This window comes from Sceloporus occidentalis, unplaced genomic scaffold, assembly GCF_023333645.1.
Source record: "Sceloporus occidentalis isolate IW3139 unplaced genomic scaffold, rSceOcc1.0.p SCAF_2, whole genome shotgun sequence".
Taxonomy (NCBI): domain Eukaryota; kingdom Metazoa; phylum Chordata; class Lepidosauria; order Squamata; family Phrynosomatidae; genus Sceloporus; species Sceloporus occidentalis.
In genome coordinates, this window is record NW_028316982.1 from 6,217,560 (window position 1) to 6,242,405 (window position 24,846).

The 24,846-nt window shown below is 42.1% G+C and overlaps 1 protein-coding gene across 1 annotated transcript in view; it reads left to right on the forward strand.

Annotated features, from left to right (window-relative positions):
- The window catches only part of LPP (LIM domain containing preferred translocation partner in lipoma), a 319,004-nt gene that overhangs the window by 74,325 nt on the left and 219,833 nt on the right, over positions 1 to 24,846 (forward strand). The window contains exon 3 of the mRNA XM_089508677.1: positions 1,455 to 1,540. The gene's annotated coding sequence lies outside the window, so the exon portion shown is untranslated. The remainder of the gene's footprint in view (positions 1 to 1,454; positions 1,541 to 24,846) is intronic.

Consider the following 24,846-nt stretch of genomic DNA (forward strand, 5'->3'; position numbering starts at 1 on the left):
GTCTCGCTCAATGCTGTGAAATTCTGGCAACTGTAGTTTGGTGAGGCCCCAGAGTTCTCTGATAGAGAAGGCTAAATGTCTCTCAAAACTACAGTTCCCAGAATTCCATAGCACTGAGCCATAGCAGATAAAGTGATGTCATCTTGGATTATTTCTGAGGCGTAGATGCAGCCTAAGTCCAATGTTCCTTGTTGTCCATGATCAGCCCATCCATATATCCTCTGCAGGACAATATGAACACAATATGAACAGATGCATTCAGTACAAATATGATGAAATATATCAATACAATTAAATATACAGAGGCAGAAGCCACAGGTTTAGAAAAGGAAATGTCAACAGAATAGGTCAGACTGTGTTGGATATAAAGAAAACTTTTTATCTTTCATTGAAGGTGAAGCAATGACTATTCTCCCCTTAGAGATCTCTGTACCTATGTTTGAAAACTAGATGATATCTGCACTAAGAAGAACTGCTTCTAAGGCAAAAAGCAGAAATAAAGAGATGGGGGCAGGGGGAACATAATAATCCTAATATTAGCCAAGTGAGAGATCAGGTTGGATGGTGTGCAGGTAATTTAACACTCACTACGGGGTGATGTGCTTTGGAAGAATGGCTTAATTTTATTTTTGCAGTGTCCTGTCTCTATAATGTGGATTTTTATAAAATTGTGGTCTAAATCAGAGGAGAGTACTATATCATGCACCCAGGTGCTGTTGGACTGGAAAGCCCAGCAGCTACTACCTAGCAGGACCAAACAATAGGTATGCTGGGAGTCACAATCCAGCAACACCTGGGCAGTTGCATGATTCCCATTCTTGGTCTACATCGGATGGCTAATTCCAACTAGACTGACTGAATCAGTTTGTGAGAAGTGATTCAAAGCTTGTGTAAACCCCATTGCTTCAGTGGGTCTCCTCTCCTTGAGACTGGCAATGGGATTTAAGATTTCTTATGCAAGCAGGACACATAGGATGCAAAGATTTTCCCAAGGCTGGTTAATGATGCATTTTGTAGTGCTTGAGCAATGTTCTGAAGCTTGAATGCAGGACGTGTACATTTCCCCCCCCTTGCATAGCATCCTTAGGATCCTTTTTATTGTCCTACTTTTTTTTCTTTTTTTATTTATAAAAGCGTTTTATATGAAAAAACAATAAAAAAGCTTCAAGTTACTACATAGTATCAGAAAATATATTGAAATTCACAGATCAGTACTTCCAAAGTCACTTTAAAAACAATTCCCAAACACTATACCCATACATTTCAATATTCTCTTTTTTTAATATCAGTTTCTCTTTTTACTTCCTGTTACCTCGAAGTATATTCCCCCAAATCGTACAATTTCTTAAGTGTTATATTTCAAACAAGTTGCTTATAGGTTATCGTGTCTGCATTCTTATGTCTAGGACGTGTACATTTTTAAGTTTAAACCTCTTGTTTTGTTTACTTTCTAGGCCCCTTCAGAAGTCTTCCCCTGCATTCCCAACACTCAAGCATTCATTCGGGACTGAGGGAATCTGGACTGAATAGAGGATTTCTGGTAAGGCATTATCAGAACTGAGAGCATGGATGTCAAATAATCATGACCTTTGAAGCAATGGTTCTGACCCATAAGCAGCAAATACTATTTTGGTATGACGAATAAGGGACAAGTGCACTGAATGAGGTTTTGGACTCAGGGCAGAGAGACTTGGTTTCAAATCTTCCAACAGCAAAGAAGCTCAGTTGTTGATCTTGGCCCAGTTTTCCTGCTGAAATACCTTTCAGGGCTTGTCATGATGATAAAATGGAGAGAGGAATATATCCTGACCTGAACTTTCTGGAGGAATGAAAGGATATTGCAAATCAGTGTTTCCCAAATTTTGGTCCTCCATGTGTTTGGGACATCCATCAGGAAGTCTGGGAGCTGAAGTCCAAAACATCCGGAGAACCAAAGTTTGGGAATGACTGCTGTAAATAAATGAATAAAACCAAGGGTCACTGACAGGTGGCTCTTTTTAGTTTTTCTAAAAATGGTGACAGGAAGAGATGTGATGTGACATCCTGTCACCATTTTGAGAGGAATTACAGAGGGAATTGGAGGTATTAGATGCAGAGAAAGACACTAATGCTGGCACCAACCAGACCTCTGAATGCTTTGTGTCTGAATTCTGTATGAACGAATTTGTATGCATGAATCCATACTTGAGCTATGAATTCATTACGTTTTTGTGGATTTTTCCAATGAACTTAAGGTAGTGCAACTGTCTCTTTTCTTACCCATGTTAGCTTTTTGGTTCCCAGCGTGCACACATCACATTCCCCTCCACCATTCATGTGGTCATCCACCCACTTTGGCTGTAGGCAACATCCTTCCTCTTGCTTTTGTCCTTCAATGACCATTATTAAAACTGAACTTGTCATCTTAATACCATACCCACCAGTTTTGCATTTCTATGGCTATTCATAGGGTCTGTTTATTAAGGCCTTCCTGGGCACCAATTCACTCCGTGCATCTGAGGGAGTAGACCAAGTCTATGAAAGCATAGGCTGCAAAACTTGACATTTGACTAAACAGTACCAAAACCAACAACAACTTCATGAACAGACCTGTTTTACAGGATGAATGAAAAGCAACAATTGACCAACTCTGACCATTGAAAACCAATCCTGATAAGGTAGCTATAAACCATGAGTGGGCAACTACAGCAGTCTGCAGGCCATTTTTATATTCCCTTGGGAACATCTGGATCAGGGGTAGGCAACCTATTTGAGCCAGGGGCCGGGTTGCTGTCCCTTAGACAACTGGGGGGCCGAAGCCCCCAAAAAATAATTAAATAATTTTTTTAAAAAATAATTAAATAAATAAACCGGGACAAATCTAGGACAAAATTTTGAAATGGAGGACACTTTAAAAAAATGGAGGACATGCTAAAAAATTTGCTCATTTTTTAAAATAATGTTAATATAAATGCATGTTTTGGAGGCTTCTATAGACAACTGCCCCCCTTGCCCGCCGCTTGCCCCCCCTTGCCCGCCTCCTCCTGATAGGCCAAAGGCCTCACGCCCTCACGTGAGAGGCCAAAGGCTCCGGCGGCAATTGGCAGCAGGACCGGGCTGGGGCCGGTCCCAAGGCCTTGCCGGGCCGCATCCGGCCCGCGGGCCGCAGGTTGCCTACCCCTGCTCTGGATGGTCTGCCTGACAGACTGCCAAAAATAACATCCAGAAAAAATGAAAGTGGATGGTAGCCCATTAATTCCCTCTTCTGCACAGCCTTTAAAAGGGAAGGGGAAGGGCTGCAGTGGGGTTGTTATACTAAAACTGCAGGAGTCTTCTAGAGTCATAGAGTTGGAAGGAACCCCAGTAACAAGAACAACAGGTTTGTGTCTTTGTGGGGCAGGTGGCTTGCAGCCACAATTGCTCATGGTGTGTATTTGCATGTGTGCAGAGCCCCCATGAAGTGTTGCATATCCTGCCCTCCCACAAAAGCAGGTTGCGTGTTGGCTTGTCTAAAGCTTTGCCCTTTGCAGACTCTTCTTCTGCCCTTCTGTTGGTCTCCTTGCTGCGTATGTGTGTTCTGCTCTTTGGGAGAGTAAATAATGCATGCCGGATGCAAGCAAGAGCGGAAATTTTAGAACAAGGGCTGACCTGACACATTTGGCTGATCAATCCCTTTGGTTCCGTGCAACTGAATCCCCGGAGGAGGGAACAATTTCTAGTTTCGAGAAAGCACAGGAGTTATTTTGGGGCTTATTTAATGCTTCTCTTTGCATCTGGCAGAGGAGGAGGGATATTCCTCAGAAGTGGAGTAGGTTGGGTGTCTCTTGTCGCTCACTCTCCTCCTGTTTCTGCTGGTTAGTTTTGAGTTTTGAAGCAAGGTATGTGTCCCATGCCTTTTGATGCTGCTGATAATAATATAAAGTCAACAGGATGCATTTATAAAGTCGACAGGATGCATCAGCCAAGGTGGCCTCAAACAGAATTTTGTTGCAAGGGACTTCCAGGGTCTCATCTCATCCAGGTTTTGCCATTTTGACATCTCATTGGTGATAGTAGGGCATCAGGAACTCTGTGCTCATCTCTCCCTCTCTCTTTCCCCCTCTCATACATTGGAATTAGTAGAATTTCAAAACAGTTAACATTGGCTACATCGTGTCCTGAACATATTGGCAGTGCTCAGAATAAGACCAGGCCTCCTGCTTTGCATTTGTAGGACCTGATTTTATGAGTGCATCTAGATTTCTATGGCAAATGTTTATTGTTGTTTGCCATCAAATCAGCTTCGATTTACAGTGATCTTATAAATGTGTATTTTTTTTGACTAGGAAACCCTCCCAAATAAATTGGCTCAAGTGCAAATCAAGCCTGAGCTCTCCATAGGAGCCAAGATGATTAGAATCATAGAATCATAGAATCAGAGTTGGAAGAGACCACAAGGGCCATCCAGTCCAACCCCCTTCTCTCCTATGGAGCATCTTCCACCAATCCCCACTCTCCAATGGAGCATCTTTCACTATCAAACAGCTCTTACTGTCTGAAAGTTCCTCCTAATGTTGAGGTGGAATCTCTTTTCTTGTAGCTTGTATCCATTGTTCTGAGTCCTGTTCTTTGGAGCAGCAGAAAACAAGGTTGCTCCATCCTTTAAATACTTAAACAGGGCAATCATATTACCCTTTAATTGTATCTTCTCCAGGCTAAACGTACCCAACTCCCTAAGTCATTCCTCATAGGGCATGGTTGCCAGACTCTTCATCATTTTAGTCGCCCTCCTTTGGACACGCTCCAGTTTCTCAACATGTTTTTTGAATTGTGGTGCCCATAACTGGGCACAGTATTCTAGATGAGGTCTGACCAAGGTAGAATAGAGTGGCACTGTTACTTCCCTTGAGTTAGACACTATACAGTGGAGCCTTTCCTTACGCGGGGGATCCATTCTGGACCACCGCACGTAAGGTAAATTTCACATAGGCTTGATAGAATGGGGCTTGTGCTTGTGGTGGCATGCATGCCATTCATTCAATTGCAGCACGACTTCTACGTAAACTGGAAGCCGCGTATGGTGCGCTCGTATATGGAGTGGGCACACTGTACTTCTATTGATGCAGCCTAGAATTGCATTGGCCTTTTTAGCTGCTACGTTGCACTGTTGACTCATGTTCAACTTGTGGTCTACTAGGACTTCTAGGTCCCTTTCACACAGTCTCCTTAACCCAGTTGTTCCCCATCCTATATCAATGCCTTTTATTTTTCTGCCCTATGTGCAGTATGTTACATTTCTCCGTGTTGAAATTCATTTTGTTAGCTTGGGCCCACCTTTCTAATCTATTGAGGTCACTTTAAATTTTGATTGATAAAGATGTTGAATAGCACTGGGCCCAGGACTGAACCCTATAGCACCCCACTGGTCACTTCTTTCCAGGATGAAGAGGAGCCATTGCTGAGCACCCTTTGGGTTCAGACAGATTAAATTGAGACTATCATTCTTCAGACATAACATGGGAAGGCATGACTCACTACCAAAGACAGCAATGCTTGGGAAGGTAGAAGGCAGTAGGAAAAGAGGATGGTCCCATTAAAGGTGGGTTGATTCAGTCAAAGAAGCCAAGTCCTTGGGTTTGTAAAACCTGAGCAAGGGTGTGGATAGCAAGGTGGAAAGTATTAATGCCACTATTGTGCTTTGAGCAGACCCACCTGGAAACCTGTGTCAAGTTCTGGGCACCACAATCCAAGAAGGATGTGGAGAAGCTGCAGTGTGTCCATAGGAGGTTGACCAAAATAGGGAAAAACCTGAAAACCATCAAGCCCTCTGAGGAGCAGTTTAGGGAGCTTGGTATGTTTAGCCCGGAGAAGAGAAGGTTAAGAGGTGATATGATAGCCCTGTTTAAATATTTGAAGGGATGTCATATTAAGGATGGAACAAGCTTGTTTTCTGCAGCTCCAGCAAATAGGACATGTAGCAATGGATTCAAAGTACAGGAACAGAGATTCCACCTAAACTTTAGGGTGAACTTCCTGACAGTAAGAGCTGTTAGACAGTGGAATGGACTTCTTTGGAGTGTGGTGGAGTCTCCTTTTTTGGAGGTTTTTAAACAGTCTGGATGGCCATTTGCCACAAGGAGTGCTTTGATTGTGTCTTCCTGCATGGCAGAATGGGGTTGAACTGGATGGCCCTTGGGGTCCCATCCAGCTCTAGGAGTTTATGATTATATGACCATCTCTATCTTGCTTTACAGTTATGTAAACCCTCTGTGGTTTAAGAAACAGTTAAACTAGATTTCCATTTAAAACACAAATTCTTTTTTAAAAAAATGCAAGTTAAAAGCAATTTTAAAAACACATCTAAAACATAATAAAGTGAAAAAACAACACCCTCTCTCCCTAAAAGCTCCATCTGCTGCAACAAATTAAAAATCAAATACCTCTCTAAATACTTTACCTGCCAGAAGAAAGACAGGGAGGGGGATCAACCACATCTACTGTGGCAGGGAGATCCACGGGTTGGGAGTAGCCACTGAGAAGGCCCTGCCTGCTGTGTCCTCACCAATTGTGCCTGTGATTGTGGTGGACTGGAGAGAAAGCACCCTACCCCTGATGATATTAAAGCTTGGGCAGATTCATATGTGGTCTCTAACATAGTTTGGACCCAAGCTGTGAAAGATTCTTCTCCAATCTCTCTTTTTGTGAGAAATAAATCACCTGTGGAGATGTTATGGGAGACTGCAAGCACAGCACTGGGAGCCTGTGTTTGGCCAAAGGTTTGCATGCTTCCACCCCACACTCACTTTTATAGAAAACATTTTAATTGCCCAGGCTGACTTGATAACAGTAATGCCAAGCTTAACAGAGGAGATTCTCTTCCAAAAATATTCCCAAAAACTCCAGGAAAAAGGCACTTAGGGTGTATCTACACTGCAGAAAGAATGCAAGTGGGACCCCACTTTAACTGCCCTGCCTTAATAAATAATAATAATAATAATACTTTATTTCTATACCGCTTTTCCATCTGATCAAAGCGGTTTACATGGTGATCATAAATAAGCATACAATTCAATAAAATTTTAAAATCTACATACATACAACAAGATAAAATCCTAGGATTTGTAGTCCTAGGATTTGTAGTTTGGTGAGATACCAGCATGCTTTGGCGGAGAAGGCTAAAGACCTTGCAAAACTGCAAATCCCACAATTGCATAGGATGGAGCTGCAGCACTTAAAGTGGTATGAAACTGCATTATTTCTACACTGTAGATGGACCCTCAGAGGCTGGTCATACATGGCCTTGGAGCCATACTTTCCCCACCTTTTGTAACAAGGAGCTACACCGGAAGGCCTTTTTGATCTGGTGCCCATCTTGTCTTGTGAAAAAAAGATCCCCCAGAAAAGTACAAGAGGCTGCAATCATCTGCCAGACTTTGTAAATAACTAGTTGCAAGTAATATAGCTGAGTATAACTAGTTACTCCTGGGTGGGCAACCACAGTTGCAAGTTACATGTCAACAGTAATGCCATATCAGTTCTGCCTCCTGTCTGTGATGGCTGAGGATGATGGGTATTGTAATCTGAAAACATCCAGCATGGCCCCAGTTCTTTTTGCATACTCTAAACCATCTTTTTATCTTGCTCTGTTCCCTATAGAACAGTGACAAGAGGAATGTGGCTACGGGGAAACCCTTGGAAAAGGAAACACTGCCCTCCTTGTCATCAGAAAACACAAGTCGATGAGTTGGAAGGTGGGAGGGCGGCGGGAGAATGAGCCAAAAATAGCCTAAGCCAGTCCTGGATTTCGGAGGCAGGAAACCTAGAATGTTGGAGACGTTTCTGTATTCTGCCTGTTGGCTGGACAAAGCGTCCTCCACAGCTCAGGTCAGCTGAGGTCAGCTGTGTTTAATTGCATTGCAAATGTTGGAGGCGGGCACACATGCTCCCATGCGCATGCTCCACACAGACACACAATTTCCCCTTCCTCCCATCCTCTTTAGGGATGGGGGGGGGGACTTTTCCTCCCACTTCCAGATTTATAACTTGGCCAAAACACATGGGGGTAAAAGCAGTAGTATGTAACGTAGTAGCTTAGAAGCAGGATTTCAAGGAATTCAAGGAAGCTCTGGATTTACATCTTGCTCCTGGAATTAGCTCACCAGGTGGTATTAGCCATGCCACTATCGCAGCCTCCACTCATGCTGCAAAAATGGGGTGATAACACAGTTCTGTCTCATGGGGTTGCTCTTTTCCTAAGGTTAAGGATTTCTCCTTGATGCTTTTTCTAAAGAAACATTGTTCTGTCGTGGCATTATGCAGACAATGAGTGTGGCCCACCAGTGTCCCCCTTAGACCCTCTCCAGGTGTACCACTCCCAGTGCTGGTCGTCGTCGTCGTCATCATCATCATCATCATCATCATCATCATCATCATCATCTTCTTCTTCTTCTTCTTCTTCTTCCTGGAAGCCAGGGAAATCATTAGAGAGGTGTGTGTGGGGGGGTGCATACCACAGCAGGTGACACTCTAAGGTGGGGTGTCACTACTCACTAGGTGCCACACTTGGAGATACATGGCCACCTTGGCCAGGAAGAGCACAGTAAGCATGGCAGATCCTCCTCCTCCTCCTAATAACAACAATATATTTTATTTATAGCCCTCCTCTCCCTGTGGATCAAGGCGGGTTACAGCAAACAGAATAATAATAAAATACAATATACAATTAAAATTCACATTTCTAATTAATCCCCTACCCCAACCCCCCCTCTCAACCATAAAAAGTAATAAATTAAAAACAATAACAATATAAAATAAATGACAATATAAAATGCTAATTAAAAGGGGGGAAAAATAAAAAATAGCTAAAATTTTGTGTGGCATAGTGATTATAGTGTTATAGTAAACCTGCCATGAACAAACCCCATGATAGAGTTGTGTTAAGATCGCCATAAGTCAGAAATAAATTGAAGGCACAAGAAATCTCTCTCTCTTTCTTCCACCTTTCCCCTTAGTCCTCAGCTTATTTCAGTTGCTGCAAATCAGGTTCACAGTGCAAAAATAGTTTGCATTCAGTTAATTCATCAGGTGGCAGAGAAGAAGAAGAGGCAGAATCTGATCCTTCTCTGTAGACATAGGGAAAAGCAAATTGCTGCAGCCTCTCCTAGCTTGTGTGTTCTTCTTCTTGCCATCTTGACTACATTCTGATGTTGCTTGGCCTCACATGTTACAGTATGCATCTGTGAAACATCGGAGGGCATGAAATAAACATCTGGCAGCATTCATTTTTCCCCCTTTGTAGGTCCAAGAAAAAAACAAACCCTGCCCCTCCCCAGCCTTGCTTTATATCCACCAGTTTCTTCATTTTACCCTTTGTGAGAATCTGCACTGTTGACTAGGGAGTTTATCAAACGGGAGGAATTTCTCTTAAATTCGAATGAAAAGAAAGTGGGGCCAGAACGCATTCACTTAAAGTCACTAGTTTTGTGCAATTACGTGAATTGCATTTGAACTGGCTTCCCATTGTCCGAAAATAGCCATTGCCTGAATTTGCGTGTGGCAGTCTATCACGCAATAACGTGAAACCCCAGGATTGCGTTTGGACTGACTTCCCATTGCCCAAATTTGTGTGTAGTGGGTTATCACGCAATAACGTTAAACCCCATGATTGCGTTCAGATTGCCATTGGATTATACTTTCAGTTCATCTTGTCTGATAAACTCCTAGGTTTCTTTTTCCAGTCATGAGGACCAGAAACATGGCTTTTGAAAAAGCAGATTTTCCAAAGACCAACCTCTTACACTATAAACCTCAGTTGTGGTTTTTGTGATTTGTTTCCTGGCCTGTTAGTAAATTTAGAAACTGGAAAAAGTTAAGACAAAACATTGGGCATGTTTTTTTTTTTAGGGTAGTAGTGGTTTGAGTGTTGGGCTACGACTTTGGAGTTCAAATCCCTGCTCAACCATGGAAACTCACTGGGTGATCTTGGGCAAGTCATACTCTCTCAGCCTCAAAGGAAAGTAATGGCAATCCCCTCTGAACAAATCTTGCCAAGAAAACACCATGATAGGTTTGCCTTGAGTTGCCCTAAGTTGGAAATGACTTGAAGACATACAACAGCAGCAGCAGCAGCAACAACAACTTGTTTCTTGTGAAGACCCAGCAATTATCTAATTGTATTTGGCCTAAAAAAGGACCCAACATTCTTTTAAGAGACAGCCTCCAGCAGTTTGAATGTATTTAGCTGGTAAGAGAATAATAAACCACTCTCTCTTTGTATGTGTGTTTTGGAGCACAATTTAAGGAGCTTACACTTTTGCACGTTGAGGGAAAAAGTATCTGAATAAGGAAAGTGGAGGAAATGATAGAGAGATATAAAATTGTGAATGGTGAGGAGAGCATGAATGAAAAAGGAAGAATTCTGTTTCCCTTGTAGCACCTATTGACTGGCAGCAGGTTTTGGATAAAGAAAAGGCTGCAGGGTTTGTACTCAAGACCTGTCAAAAGGTGCATCTGCACTGTAGAAATAATGCTGTTTGACTTCTTCTTAAGTGCTGAAGCTCCGTCCAATGGAATCCTGGGATTTGTAGTTTTACAGGGTCTTCTCTGCCAAAGAGTGCTGGTTCCTCACCACACTACAAATCCCAGGATTCTGTAGGATGGAGCCATGGCAGTTACACTGGTGTCAAACTGCGATATTTCTACAGTGTAGATGCACTCATAAGTCTGTTTTTATGGCAGTCAGCCCCTGCACCCTTTCACTAGCCAGAAGAATAAAAGTGGTTTGTGTTGTGTTAATCATTCCAAGAAATACCCATTTTTTAAAATTCAAAGTCGACTTCCAACAACTTATGATTTTGTTTTCTGGGAGGGGAGGAGTTATTCTTGGATGTCTGTATGACCCCTTGAGTAGAAAATTTACTTAACAGGGGAATAGGCTGCTTTGGAAGGTGATGGATTCTCCTTCTTTGGAGACCTTTACACACACGTTGGATGGGCATCTTTCAGGAGTGCTGCAGCTGTACATTCCTGCATGGCAGCGGGTTGGATTAAATGGCCCTTGAGGGTCCCTTCCATGTCTAAGATTATCTGTGAATCCTGGACCCTCTGCACTTACCCAGCCCTATTCCCTTTGGCTCCAGCCCATTCCTAGAGGGAGCCCTTGGCTTTCCAGCAAAGACAAACAAAGTTGGAAAGCTGAGCCAACTTGGTTGCTGTTGGAAGGAGGCACCCGGTGACCTGGCGGTGCTGTTTTCAGCTCCATATAGGGCCAAGAGCGAGGAGGATGGGGAGGCGGGTAGAAAGGAGGGAAGGGGGGAATGTCAGCTTTGAATACCAGACATACACTGAATTCCTCCCCAGCTGGCTTCCCTCTCCTTTCCCATTAATGCAGAACATGAGCCGTGCATCGTGTACAGAGAGACTCCAATGTTCTCTAGTGTCTCCTCCAGGGAACACTTACTCTCGCCTATGAGATAAAATTGTTTTTTTAAAAAAAGACAAAAGTATGAGGGACAAAATTCCCCCAGATCTACCAAACCAAGTCCCTTACATCTGAAAGCTGAACATATGTATTTGTCAAGCTGTAGGCTGAGAGCCAGCGTGACATAGCAGTTTGAGTGTTGGACTAGGACTTGGGAGTTCAAGGTTCGATATCCCAAGGCACCCAGTAACAATATGGTGAGACATTTCTAGACTTAAACATGAGTATATACAGTCATCTAGATTTTCTATACTTAAGCATGAGTATATGTAGTAATCATAGTTTTTTTGCACATTGTTCTGGTGAGAGAATGCAGCCAATTATGCATCAACCAAATAAACAAATGGGGTGATCCCTTCAAACCACACTGTGTCTCCCAAGGCTGTATTTGAGGCACTGTATCTGTTCCCATTCCCTCAGCTACCCTTGTTCTGTGCAAAAGAACACCAACCGTTTCCTTGATGGTGACTGGAAGTGTAATTTCCTTTTTGAATAGGTTACATGCCACTCCTGCATTGTTTAACTTTAAAAAAATATAAACATTTTTTTTTTTTTTTTGCAAAACCAGAAGTAAATTTTCAGCCACTTCCAGTTTTATTTTTGCTTGTTTGTATGTATTGAGGGGTATGTTTTGGCAGTCTGTGTGGCCCCCAAAGAACAAGAAAATGGTTCCCAGAACCCTTTGTGGCTTCCCATCTCTGTCTTACAAAGATATGAAGCCAAGAGTTGGCCAAGAGTTCATTGGCCAAGAGTTCTACATCAAGCAAGTGGAGTGTAACGTTTTGTTGTTGTCGTCGTCATCATTAATCACCCTCGGGTCAATTTCGACCCATGACAACTCTGTGGATGAGATATCTCCAAGAACCCTTCCACTGCTCTGCTTAGGTCCTGTAAACTCATATCTGTGATTTTTATAGGTTTTTTGTGGGTTTCTCGGGTTATGTGGCCATGTTCTAGAAGAGTTTGTTCCTGATGTTTCACCAGCAACGTCTAGAACATGGCTACATAACCCAAAAAACCCACAAAAAACTATGGATGCCGGCCATGAAAGCCATCATATCTGTGGCCTCCTTAATAAAGTCCATCCATCTAGCTTGTGGCCTTCTTCTCTTTCTACATCCCTCCACCTTTCCTAGCAGTATTGTTTTTTTTTCATATGAGTCCTCCCTTCTCATGATGTGTCCAAAGTACAACTTCAGTTCTGTTATCTTCACTTCCTGTGAGACTTCTGGCTTGATCTGCTGTAGGACCCATTTGTTTGTCCTTATGGGATCCCATGGGATCTTCAGCACTCTTCTCCAGCAGCACATCTCAAATGAACTGATTTTCTTCCTATCTTGTTTCTTAACTGTCCAGCTCTCACATCCATACTTGGTAATAAGGAATACAATGGCTTGCATGATTCTAACTTTTGTACTCAACTGTATGTCTTTGCATTTTAGAATCTTTTCCAGTTCTTTCATAGCTGCCTGCCCCATTCTTAATTTTCTGATTTCCTGGCTGTAGTCCCCATGTCTATCATTGTTTGATCCCAGGTATGAGAATTCTTTTGCTATTTCTCTTTCCCCATTGTCTAGGTTGAATTTGTATAGATTCTCCATGGTCAGTATTTTTGTTTTCTTTTTATTCAACAGCAGTCCTGCCTTTGCACTTTCTTCCTTGATTTTTCTTAGTAATTGTTCCAGGTCTGTGAGGTTTTCTGCTAGTATTATGATGTCATCTGCACATCTCACATTGTTGATATTCCTTCCTCCGATTTTCACTCCTCCTTCTTCTGTGTCCAAGCCTGCTTTTCTTACAATATATTCTGCATTTATGTTGAACAGATAGGGTGATAACCGTTCTGTTTCTCCATGTTCTGTTCTGACAGTAGCCTTTTTTCCTGAGTACAGATTCCTCATCAGGACTATGGAATGTGTTGGCACTCCCGTGTTCAAAGTACAAAGTACAAAGTACAAAGTATGTCTGCACTGCAGAAATAAGACACCTTGACACTGCTTTAACTGTCATGGCTCGATGGTATGGAATCCTGGGATTTGTAGTTTATTGTGGCACCAAAGTTATCTGACAGGGAAGGCTGAATATCTCACAAAATTACAAATCTCAGAATTCCATGGAGCCATGGCAGTTAAAGTGGTATCAAACTTCATTATTTCTGCAGTGCAGATGCAGCAGGAAAGGGGGGGGGGGAATGAAACCTGGCCCTTCCCATTGTGCTCAGCCAAAAGCAAACTGCTGCAGCCAATCCTAGCTTTTGTCTTCTTCCTCATGAATACCCTTTGCCATCTTGACCACACTCTGATGTTGCTTGGCCATGCAGGCCTCCGTTTCCATATATGAAATGTTGGAAGAGATGTGATTGCTACTCAGAGGCCATTCTCATGGGAGCACAGTTGGCACCAACACTGAAATAACAGGATTTTGGGGACTATACAGAATGAGGCTTGAGGACCCCAAATATAGGATGCCCCATAGAGAACAGGATAGCTGAGAATCCTTTTCACTGTTCCCATGAGTAAGATTTACTAGCTATCTTTGGAGAAATGTAGCTGTGGCCAAAGGTCAAGAAACCTCCTATGGACTTTTCTCTTCCTCTCTGATATCTCTTCCAAAGAAGGATGCAGGAAGTTGTACATGCTAGACAATCTGGAGATAGCTCTAACTCTGGTCTTTTATCCCAGGATCAGTGAGTCTTGCATTTGCAGGCATGCTGCCCTGTTTCTGCTCTCCTTTCCTTTAGAAGTTGGGCAAAATATAAGTCCATCAATGCAGCACTGGCTGAGCAAGACCCCATAAGCCTGGCACTGCTCAAAATCAATTGAAGGAGAAGCAAAAACCTCTCATTACTGCTTCTTCCCGCTTGTCGCAACAATAGGTGGTGCGATGGCGAGAGGAAATTAATCACAGAGGCAAAATCCTTATAGCATCTCCATTTTTACTGGAACTGCAGAAGGTAAATAGCCGGCTTGGCGATTTCCTGGGCTCCATGCGAGATTAGAGGCGTGACGCAAATGGTTTTTTAAAATTATTATTTTGGCGCATCCTTCTGGCGGTTAAATGTGAAAGAACAGGTTTGCGCCAATTTCTTGTTTTAGCCTCACAGGGAGGAAAGGACACCGGATATCTTTGGCTCCTATGCGGTAATCGAAAATTGAATTTCACCTCCTTCCTCTCAATACTCCCTTTGCTTCATGAAACCTTGTTTCCTTATGAATCATTCCTTTAATTCAATACAGTGGACTTGGGAACGTTGCTTAGTTGAGGGAAGAAGAGGGAACACAGAACAGAAAATAAAAATAAAAATCCTTTTTTGAAAAAAAATAATAATGGAAGGACTTGACTCAAAGGTTCTTGGAACAGATTGGCCTCTTTCATAGCTGCCTAGGACAATTTGTCTATTATCTATCTATCTATCTGTTTATCTTAGGAGACTTTCACATGGGAGAAAATTAGGGAATTAAAAAGGCATTTTCCCAGGAAAGTCACACAATCGTGGTGAAGCTTTCAGATGATGTGGTCTACACGGACTTATCCTGGGAAGAACCAGGAATACTCCAGCAACAAACCATTCATACAGAAATTTTGTGAGGCCAGAAGCTGCGCCAAAGCCGCGTTCCAGTCCTTGGGACTGGAGCGTGGCTTTGGCATGGCTTCCAGCCTCTTAAGATGCATGCATCATTTAAAAAGCATACCTCCAAAATGACCTGAAGCAGCTTTATTTTGGGCTGTCTCTTTGGGCCCATAGACAGACTTATAGCCCTAGACAGTATGACCCTCATATCGACAGGACTGGTACCCATGGTTTCGCTTACCCATGTCAGAAAAATATAAGTTCTCTCTAGGCATTTTTCTAGCTCCTCTGGTGCAACTCTATAGTATGATCCTTGGGGATGTTGTCCACAGAGTTGCACTGGAGGACCTAGAAATGTCTAAAAGTGTGTTCTCTAGAAATCTGTGGATCCTCTTGCATGACTCTATGGTCAACTTCTGCTATAAGTCATTAATTTCAATAGGGTTTGCTCTTTTCTGCAGTTTTGTTTCCATAGGAAATCCTGGAAAATATCCCCGGCTGATATGGGGTTCATATTGTATATTGAATCAGTTTTCATTGTATCTGCCATAGCTGAGTTGTTTCTTGGCTTTAGGGGTGGCCTGTTTCCATTTTTTAAGGAGAGCGACGAGGTTCAAAGAACTGGGGGTACTGGATTCCTTTCCCACATTATTTTGACCACTATATCTGTTTCTGTCCCAGGGAGGAGATAAATAAGTATATGCAAGTATATGTATATGCAAATACAGGTGTTCAAAAAATAATAATAATAATAATCCGAAATCCAAAGCACTTGTGGTCCAAAGCATTTCATTTGTCAACTTTGTTTCAGATGTCGCTGAGTTTCATTACACAAGAATTTGTCCTGTCATTTGGACTTCCTTCTGAAAAGAATTCTTTCGACATGAGACAGACCTAATTAATAGGAGTTAACAGATAACATAAAAATATAATTTAAAATAATATAACAAATAAGAGAAAAAGACCACCCTTTTTCTGGGTGGAAATTTCAAACAGAAGGACCAGCAAGGAAGACAATTGGAGAACTTTTGAAAGTTACCTTTTCTTTTGGATGTACAAACTTTTGGCCAACATGGTCATGTGGGTTGGAGGCACTCTGTTAGTCATAGTGCAAAAAAGTAACTTTTCAAAGTACTGGGAAAGGGTAGAACCATTTAAAAAGACTCAGATGTTTTAAGACAGTCAACAAAGTTGAAAGAGAAGATCTTAAAGAGAAGAATTACTGATGGAAGATATAAAGGGTGTCAAGAGAATGTTAATAGTCACCTTGAGTTAAATGTAATGAATGCACAGATTTTTTTTAAAGGACATATCGATTTTCTATATATTCCCCACTAAATGCTACACTTAAAATGCCATATCCATAAATATGCGAAAGTTTCTTTGATTCCAATTTTCCAGGTAAGATTAGCTTATCATTGAGTGCTCCATCTGTTATGTGTTACTCTTGAAGTTTTCATCCTCTGGGGGTTATTAACATAATTGGGCTTCTTAAGAAACAAAATACATATTTTCACTTGTCAAGCAGCCGCTTTCACTGGCAATTTGTCATTTTGGGCTTTTACTTAATATCCCACGAGTCTTTATTTATTATCTTACTAAATTTGGGATTATAAATCGTTACATCATGCTGGATGGTGGGGGAATGGAGCGGGATGAAATATAAGTGCCAAACCGAGACTGAACACCAGATAGTTCTACTTGGTTCACATTTTAAAACAGTCACTATTTTTTTTTTAAAAGTTGTGACTTTGAAAATGGCTGCTTTCTTTTTGCTTGTCCAAGGACAGCGAAACAGAAATTGCAGAGACAGAGAGAGGCCGTCTTTTCTGGTCCCAATTTTTTGTATTGTATTGTAAGACGTAAAAATGTTCCATCTCCAAAGTAGTGTTTGTAGGTGCTGAATTCAAGGTATTCCACAATACCCAAAGACATAGAATCAGAAAACATCAGTTCACATCAAATGTTGAGTCTCCCTTATTGAAAATGTTTAGGACCAGAGGTGTTTTGAGAACCAACTTGGTATAGTGTTTTGAGTGTTGGACTTTGACTCTGGAGACTAGGGTTCGATTGCCAGCTCAGCCATGAAACCCACTGGGTGGCCTCAGGTAAAGGGAATGGCAAACCTCCTCTGAACAATTCCAGCCAAGAAAAAAACCATGATAGGGTCACCTTAGGGTCTCCATAAGTCAGAAATGACTTGAAGGCACACGACGACAACAATAGAGGTGTTTGGGATTTTGGAGTTTTTTTTAAAAAATATTGGAAGACATGTATTTGTATATATGTACATAATGAGATATCTTGGAGATGGGACCCAAGTCTAGATGCAAAATTCATTTATAGTTTTTTGTGAGTTTTTCGAGCTATGTGGCCATGTTCTAGAAGAATTTATTCTTCTAGAATTATTCTAGAGGAATAAACTCTTCTAGAACATGGCCACATAGCCCGAAAACCCCACAAAAAACGATGGATGCCGGCCATGAAAGCCTTTGACTTCACAAAATTCATTTATGTTTCATATGCAGCTTATACAGATAGTTTGAAGATAATTTTATGCACAATAGTTTTAATAACGTTGTCCATGAAACAAACTTTGTGTATATTGAACCACCAGAAAGCAAAGTCGTCACTATCTTCGCTACCCAGGGAAAAGGTTTTGGTTTCAGATTTTGGGATAAGGGAGACTCAACCTGTAGTAGAACACTGACATACCCTCCAACTGTCCCAATTTGGCAGAGACAAGCCCATTAATCCTCTGTAGTTTCACTTTTTAAGCTGCTTTTAAAATGTCCCAGTTTCTCTATCCTCCTCTCACTTTCCCCCTCTGTTCTCAGCTTACTTTAGTTGCTGCAAACTGAGTACAAAGTAGTGTGTACTCGGTTGATCAACAGGTGCAACAGGACAAGGAGGCTCAGGCAAAAGCCAACGGCTGCAGCCTCTCTTAGCTTGCATCTTCTTCACCAGCTTTTGCCATCTTGACCACACTTTGATTTTGCTTGGCTACATGTGTCCTGGTATTCATATGTGAAATGCTGGAGGGTGTGCATTGGGTCTGAGTAGCTCTCAGGGTTTGAATCCCCAGTCAATCATGGAAATGCACTGGGTGACTTTGGGCAAGTCACTCTCTCTCAGCCTCAGAGGAAGGCAGAGGTGGCAAATCGCCCCCCTGGGAACATTTAAAAATAGGCTTAAAACCTTCCTCTTCTGTCAAGCCTTCCCCTCTGGCAAATGAAGTTGTGTATTTTGATCCCATCGACTCTCTGCCTCACCCTATTGAATGACTGTTTCAGATTTGTATAGTGTATATTGTGTTACTGGTTTTTATCTATTTTTATTATGTGTTTGTAACTGGTTTTAATTCTGTGTAAACCGCTTTGATCTTTTGGAAAAGCGGTATATAAATAAAATTTATTATTATTATTATTATTATTATTATTATTATTATTAAATCTCTTCTGAAGAAATCTGGCCAAGAAAACTTTGGAATAAGTTTGCCACAAATGGAGCCAGGGTGCTATAATGGTTTGTTTGTTTTTTTGGCTGAGTAGGGATTAAACCCTGGCCTCCTGGAGTCCTTGTCCAACACTGAAACTACCATGTTAAGTTTGAGGAAGGAAAGACCTTGCCAAATTCAGGAACGTGCAATATTGCATATATTGGAGTGATGTGAAAACCTGCTCCGTGAGTTAGCACCACAACGGCAAAACCACAGCACTGATATTTTTTCTCAGTTCCTTTTCCAGGTGCCCAAACTTCCTGAAATATTCTGGCCTTCTACAGCTGCATAATACAGCTTGTGTTGGAAAGAAAGAATACCCCTCTCCTGCAAACCAACACCCACAAACCATGCTTGCATATATACACGCTCTTCCCTGGCTTGTTTGGTCACGCTTTCATATTCACCAAGAGGGACTGGGGAAGTCCCACACTAAACCGATGGGAGTTGCATTCTTTTGCTGAAAGTTTTATGCATAGGTGAGGTTTTCCATTTGTCCAGATCTGGTACATTTTGCAGACCCCACGGGTGTCATGCATTATACTGGTGAGGATAAGACCTCAAAGACAGCCTTGCTGGATCAATGCAAGGAAGGAAAGAATATTTGCAGCTATTAGAACTGCTGACCATCAAGCTTTGGGAATCCTGAATGGGAGAATGTGTCAGATTTTTTGCTGTTGGCCCCTGGGCACAAAATTTGCCCTCTAGGTTTTTGTGTGTGCAGAAAATGAGATTTCTGATTAGGAATGTGCTTTTGTTGAGGTGGAAAGGGATGCCCTGCACAGGAATCTTGCATTGTCAGTTGTCCTTTGTCCCCCCAAGTGAACTTGGTACGTCAACTCCATCCCCTCAAGTTTTGCATTTCTATTGCTATTCTCACCCACAGCCTATAAAGGTCTGTCCCTGGACCATCCACTCCATGCATCTCAGGAAGTAGATTCAAACCTAGAAAAGCTCATGCTATGTTTGCATACTGATTTTCTAGACTAACACTGCTATGTCTTTGAATTCCAAATAAATCCTGGATTTGTATGCACATATATCTCAACTTTGTTGGTGCAGAATATGACATGATCTTCAAATACTGCTCAAAACCTGCACAGTTTTCAGTGAATCAGTGCTTCTTCTTTCTTACTGGCAGGAAAGAATAATGCCAAAGATCAGAAAGTGATTGAGCCCAGGATCTTTTGCGTGTAAAATAAGCATTTTAAAGCTGGGCTCCTTTATTGTCGAAAGTATGCTTGGTCTTTGTTGGCTTTTGCTAACCTCTGGTCTTCCAACTTTGTTGCATCACAAAGATCCAAAGCACACTGCAGAAATAATCCAGTTTGAGACCACTTCAATGGCCCTGGCTCAGTGCTAGGGAATCCTGGGAATTGTAGTTTATTGTTGCACCAGAGCTCTCTGACAGAGAAAGACTAAATGTCTCACAGAACTATCGTTCCTAGAATCCCCTAGCCTTGAGCCAGGGCTGTTAAAGCAGTCTCAAACTGGACTATTTCTCCAGTGTGCTTTGAACCTAAATCCCAGTCCCTCCTCGACCATTAGCCATGATGGCCAAGGATGTGGGGGTTTGTTGTTTGAGAGGAGCCCTGGTGGTGCAGTGCTTAAATGCCAGTACTGCAGCCACTCACTCACAAACCACAAGGTTCTGAGTTCAATTCCCGCCAGGGGCTCAGGGTCGACTCAGCCTGGCATCTTTCTGAGCTTGCTAAAACGAGTACCCAGCTTGTTGGGGGCAATTAACTTACATTTTGTATTCTAATTAGTATTTTAGAGATATTTTAATCATGTAATGTTGTTGTTTTAGAATGTATGCCGCTTGGCAGGTTTTTATTCTTTTTTTTTTTACCCTTACTATGTAAAGCGCTGTGCCAACTTTACAGCACTCTATAAATAAATGGTAATAATAATAATAAAATGACTTTGTAAACCACTTAGGAAGTGCTTAAGTGCATTGATTAGTGGTATAGAAATGCACTTGCTATTGCTACTTGCTCTTGCTATATCCTCTGGGGCCCCAAGATTGGGAAAGTCTGATTGAAGGCTTTTGGTTTATTGCCAGCTAAAAAGCCTTAGTGGAAACCTGAATACACATATACATACTCTAACACAGAACATACGTATGATTCTAGTGAGCAGAGTTGGCAAGTTTTCATCCTGTGGCTGAGATAGAAAAACATCCTCCCCTCCAACCCCCCCCCCCCCCATGAGCTCCACTTTGAAAACATCCAAAGAATCTGGGACAGTCTTGAGAACCAGAAAGAAAACAAGTTCCAGTGAAAATCAACTTCTATTTTCTGGAATTCTTCTGTCTGGGAAGGAAGGCTTCAAGACTTGGCTTTTCTTTGGAAATTCTAATAGTCCTGAGTTTTTTTAAAGGTTTTTTAGCCTTGCCCCCACAAATAGATTCACCGTGCCATTGACATGGGAGACACCAGCTGCCACTTTTTCTTATAACTGACTCGCATAGATGGACAAATGGCACAAATGATTGATTTTACAACTGATTGGCAAAAGCTTTTCAGCCTGCTTCGTCAGATGCACAGAGTTCTGGTACAGGCACTAAAGAAATTTCTCAAGGTATGGAAGTCTCCTCTCTGTCAGAAAAAGATGAAGGAGTTTCTGGTTTAGTCATCAAGGAAAATGGTATTGCTCAAAGGACTGCATTGGGACTTGGAGCAATTGATTTCTAACCTCCACCATAAACATTTTGAGCAAGAGTGGGGAAAGTATGGACCATGGACTGAGAGTGGTCCCCAGGGCCATTATTTCTGATGACCAGGAGCCCCAGAAAACCATAGACTTTAAAAATTATTCTTTAAAAACATGTTTTGCCCTACAAACGCCAACTCTACAACAACATAAGCCTCTATAGGTGTGGGGGACGGTTTAGCCCCCCCCTTCTTCATAGGGTGCTTTTGGGGCAATTTTCACAGGGATTTCAACAAGGATAAATACTATAGGCAGCAAAATGCACAGATATAGGATGGGGGAACAACTAGCTTGAAGGGATCTAGGAGTCTTTGTGGACCACAAAGACTTTTAAGGGAGTCAGTGATGTGATGTGGCAGCTAAGAAAGCCAATGTGATTCTAGGCTACATCAATAGAAGTACTGTATAGTGTCTAGATCGAGGAAAGGAGTAGTGTCACTCTGTTCTGCTTTGGTCAGGCCCTACCTGGAATATTGTATCCAGTTCTGAGCACCACAATTCAAGAAGGATGTAGACAAGCTGGAGTATGGCCAGAGGAGGAAGACCAAAATCATGAAAGGCCTGGAAACCACCAAACCCTATGATGAGCGGCTTAGGGAGCTGCATATATTGTATATGCATATTTTGCATAGTATTCTGAGCAGGTATAGTTATTTTGGCATACCACAATATGAGACACAAGCCAATTCACTGAATCCACATGGGACTTTCATTTACAAAAAAATGAGGACTGGCTTAGGGAGCTGCATATATTGTATATGCAAAACTTAGGAACACACTTCCTCAGAGAGTGGTGGAGTCTTGCTCCTTGGAAGTCTTTAAACAAAGGCTGGATGGCCATCTGTCTGGGATGCTTTGATTGAGAGTTCCTGCATGGCAGAATGGGGTTGGACTGGATGTCCCTTGTGGTCTCTTCCAACTCTATGATTCTATGATCCTATATATAGTATAGTATTCTGGAGAATATTAAAATGGAGAATTGAGAATAGCTTAGAGAACAAAATGTTAAGGGGAGGACACTATGGCCATGTTTAAATGTTTAAACATGTTAGTGTTAAACATTTAAATATTTGATGGGATATTATACTGAACATATTTATTTTCTGCTGCTCCAGAGAATAGGGGATGGAGCAATGGATTCAAACTACAGGAAAAGAGATTCAATATCAACATTAGGCTAAGAGCTGTTTGATGCGGGAGTACATTCCTGCCTCAGAGAGAGGTAAAATCTCCTTCTTTGCGGTTTTTTAAATAGAGGCTGGATGGCCATCTGCAGCAAGCTTGTTTTCTGCTGCTCCAGAGACTAGGACCCGAAACAATGGATGCAAGCTGCAGGAAAAGAGATTCCACCTCAACATTAGGAGGAATTTCCTGACAGTAAGGGCTGTTTGACAGTGGAACACACTTCCTAGGAGTGTAGTGGAGTCTCCCTCCTTGGAGGTCTTCAAATGGAGGCTGGATGGCCATCTGTCAGGGATGCTTTGATCTAGATTTCCTGCATGGCAGGGGGATGGACTGGATGGCTCTTGCGGTCTCTTCCAACTCTATGATTCTATGCTTTGATTGTGTATTGTTGCATGGCTGAAATGGGTTGGACTGGATGGCCTTTGGGGTCCTTTCCATCTCTAGGATTCTATTATTCTTAGGAAAATGGTATGAATGTTTGTGGGCTACTGTGGTAACTAGCTACAGCGTACTCTAAATTTGCTTAGAGTTTCTGTCTGTGGGTTTTTTTTTTGTAAATGGAAGTCCCACGTGAATTTAGTGAATTGGCTTGTGTCTCGTATTGTGGTATGCCAAAATGCCTTTACTCATAATTATCCTTGCTCAGAATACTATACAGAGAGAGCAGACTGTCCTTTTGTTCTGTCCACCAGTCTGTTCATCTGTCCTCCTGCCTTCTCTCTTTTAATTTTTGGAAGAAGGAAAGTAGGACTCTTTAATTGGTGTGACCTTCCTCCTGCAATCTTCATGTTCTGCAGAAGTCTGTCACTCTCAATGCCCCTTCTGCCATTGGAATATTTGTGGACATTCTGTGATGCCACATCCACCTTTCCAGTGACTTAGGAGCAACCGGCTAGCAATCCGGAGCTGAGTTTATTGTATATATCGGGCTCCGAAATGCATAAATTCTCTTAATCAGTGGCTGCAATTGAGAGGAGATCCTTGAATTACATCCAAAGGGTTCAGAGAGGAAAGAAAACCAGGCTGCATTTTATTTTTAAAGGGGAAATAAATGTAAAAGGAAGAGATGCACTCTTTGCTGCTCTTTTTTATGTCCCCTCTTTTTAGCTGCAGGCCTGCTGTGGATACCCCCCCCCCCCCCCCCGTGAAAAGCTATTATCTAGTCCTGGGAAGCGAAGGGTGAAAAATAAATAAAGGAAGTAAGGTAGTCATAGAGCAGATGCTGGGATGACTCAGATGGCAATTTCTGTACCGTCTTCTTTTCTTTTTTATATAAAGAAGATGTACAGGCGTTTTCATCTCTTTAATATTAGGTCATTGCCATCTAATCTGTGGCTTTCGGCTACACAAATCAAGGGTGGTGTTTTGTTCTTTGCAAAAGTGTTCTTGGCAGAGGGAAGCCCACGATGGGCAGCGGCAGGGAGACACCCCACTGCATGGGTTGGCATTATCCCAAAAAACATCAGAACCAATTGATCTACAGGCCATTGGCTATTGACAAAGGGTTCCTTTCCATGCAGTTGTCATAAAGAAGGGGCTCGGAGTGGATGCCAACAACCTTGAAGAGGAGCAGATTGATGGCAGACTTAATTAATAATAATAATGTTTAATTATAATGCCTTTTCAACCAAAGGGCAGTACATCAGAACATATGCAATTAAAAACGAGTGATAAAACACTACACTATAAAATACTGAAATAATACACTAATGTGCTGAAAGCAAAATCAAACAAAATCCTTGTCAGTCACTACTCATCTCAGCCCAGCAACTTAATCTGGTGAATCGAAGAGGAAGGTCTTCAACCCTTTATTGAAGTGGATCAGGTCCTCCTCCAGCCGGACGTGCAAAGGAAGACTGTTCCACAAACATGGATCCAGATCCTAAAAGACTTGCAGCCTTGACAGAGATGTACACGTCAGTGGAACCGCCGATAATCTTTTGTCTGCAGATCTTAAATTTCTCGATGCAGGCCAAGCTGCCAAATGCTGAGGGAGGTTAAAACGTAGAATCCTAAATACCAGGACTAAAAGCTTATAATGAGCCCTGGCCCAAACTGGAAGCCAATGGAGCAATTTACAAGGAGACATGAAAGTATTTGGGGAGATTTAAGACAACCCAGACAGCAATGTTCTGGAGTGGAATGAGAGAGCAAGAAGGCAAACCTGCCAGTAGGCTATTGCAGTAGTCCAGGTGTGAAATCACCAAGGCTTGGACAAGCAAATGGGCAGACTTGAAGGTCAGAAACCTACGGATGATCAAAAGAGAGACGTCAGCTTAGAGGTTGCCTCAATAAAGGGGCATAAAAACAAACCATCATCCAGCAGATCTCTAAGTGTGCAACCCTGCAAACACAATGAAGGACACAAAAGCGGGGCAACTGAGTGGTCAGGCTAAAACACCAGGATCTCTGTTTTTAACTACAGCTGGCCCTCCACAT